Raw genomic sequence first — 1,984 nt, forward strand, 5'->3', positions numbered from 1 at the left:
TAGTTGGAGTCTCACTCCATCACCCAGGCTGGAGTGCCATGGTATGCTCACAGCCACCCCAGTATCCACCTGCTGGGCTCTGGTGATTCTTCTGCCTCAGTCTTCCAAGAAGCTAGAACTACAGGCATGTGCTACCACGCCCAACTAATTTTTTATTGACTGTACAGACGAGGTCTCGCCAAGTTGCCTGGGCTGGTCTCGAACCCACTGGCTCAGGCAATCCACTCTCCTCAGTCTCCCAGAGTGCTAGGATTACAGGTTGAGCCACCAAGCCCAGCCAGCATTTATTCTTATTTTAAATTTGAGGTAACATTTGTTAGCTATAAAATCAATGGCAGGTGGCCCCAAGTAATGTTTACCTATACCTTGACCATGAGTGAAGGTAGAGAATTTGTACCAGTACCTAACTACTCAATATTTATACATGTAAGATATAAAATACAAATATACAAGCAAACTTTAGAGAAAGAAAAGGAATGCCACATGGAGATTAGTACTACAAGTGAGGCATTTCCATCTAAAAGATGATTAAATTTTACAGTGACACCATGAAGTCAAAAGATTCCATAATACTGCTGGGCTAAATAGCAATCTAATAGAAGAGTAAAAAAGGCAAGGCTGCAAAAAATCAGTCATTAAAGAAACTCAAAACCAGATAAAGGTACTCCTACATTCAATGACCGATGGTGAAAACATATCAGCAGAACCACATCTACTGTATATAGGACTTACTGCCCCAAGTAGGCAAAGCATTTTTCAGTAATGGTTTTGAAAATATGACAATACCTCATAACAAATATAAGGTAGTGGAAAACAAAGTTTTCTTACTGGTGGAAAAAATCCAAGACTGGCAAAATATATTGAAGTCTTCTTGGTGACTTCAATATATTATAGATTAATACTATTCAAAAAAGGACAAGATACAAAGCAACAACTGTCTACAATAAAAATCTGAAACATTTTTTATTCAAGCGGTTAAGTCAATCCTCGCAGTATGATAAGTAATTAGCCTGTAATTTTATAATGACAAGTAACAGTACCTCAAGAACCATGCTACCCAAGTTAGCAGCTTTTAATACGTAATGTTTTACTAACAGACAAAATTCCAGACAGTCAACTGGAGTAGCAAAGGTTAATACTATCAGAATGCACTCTTCCTAGGTAGCAACACTGAATTAAAAGTAAACATGTAAAGCACTATAATGCGCTGAGCAACCCAGATGACATTAAAGCACACTATCTAAACAATTTATTGCACAAAAACTTCTCCAAATTAATTTTGAAACCAAAAGTGAGATGAGAACAAAATACTGAGAAGTATACTATAAGCGGATGCTAAAGAATACCAGCCGGCCAGGAATGGTAGCTCAAGCCTGTAATCCAAGCACATTGGGAGGCTGAGGCAAGAGGATTGCCTGAGCTCAGGGATGCAAGACTAGCCTTGGCAACATGGTGAGACCTCGTCTCTACAATAAATCAAAAAATTAGCTGGGCATAGTGTCATATGCCTGTAGTCCCACCCCAGTAGGTCGAGGCTGCAGTGGCTGTGAGCGTGCCACTGCACTCCAGCCTGGGCGACAGAGTAAAACTCCAACTCAAAAAAAAAAAAAAAGAATACCAGCAAAACTAAACCATCATTAATAACAGCATCATATTTATGAATTCTAGATAATCATTAAAATTTTAAAAAAGCTGGGTTCAGTGGCTCAGCCTGTAATCCCGCGCCTTTGGGAGGCTGAGGTGAGTAGACTGCCTGAGCCCACAGGTTCGAGACCCGCCTGGGCAACTTGGCAAGACCTCATCTCTACAATAAATCAAAAATTAGCCGGAAGTGGTAGCGCGCGCCTGTAGTTTCAGCTACTTGGAAGGCTGAGGCGGAAGGATCGCCAGAGCCCAGCAGGTTGAGGCTGCGGTGGCCAGGAGCGGCCACTGCACTCCAGTCTGGGCGACGGAGTGAGAATCCAACTCAAAAAAAAAAAAAAAA

Source organism: Carlito syrichta, unplaced genomic scaffold (genome assembly GCF_000164805.1).
Source record: "Carlito syrichta isolate Samal-C Ts95f unplaced genomic scaffold, Tarsius_syrichta-2.0.1 Scaffold311879, whole genome shotgun sequence".
In the NCBI taxonomy this organism is placed as follows: domain Eukaryota; kingdom Metazoa; phylum Chordata; class Mammalia; order Primates; family Tarsiidae; genus Carlito; species Carlito syrichta.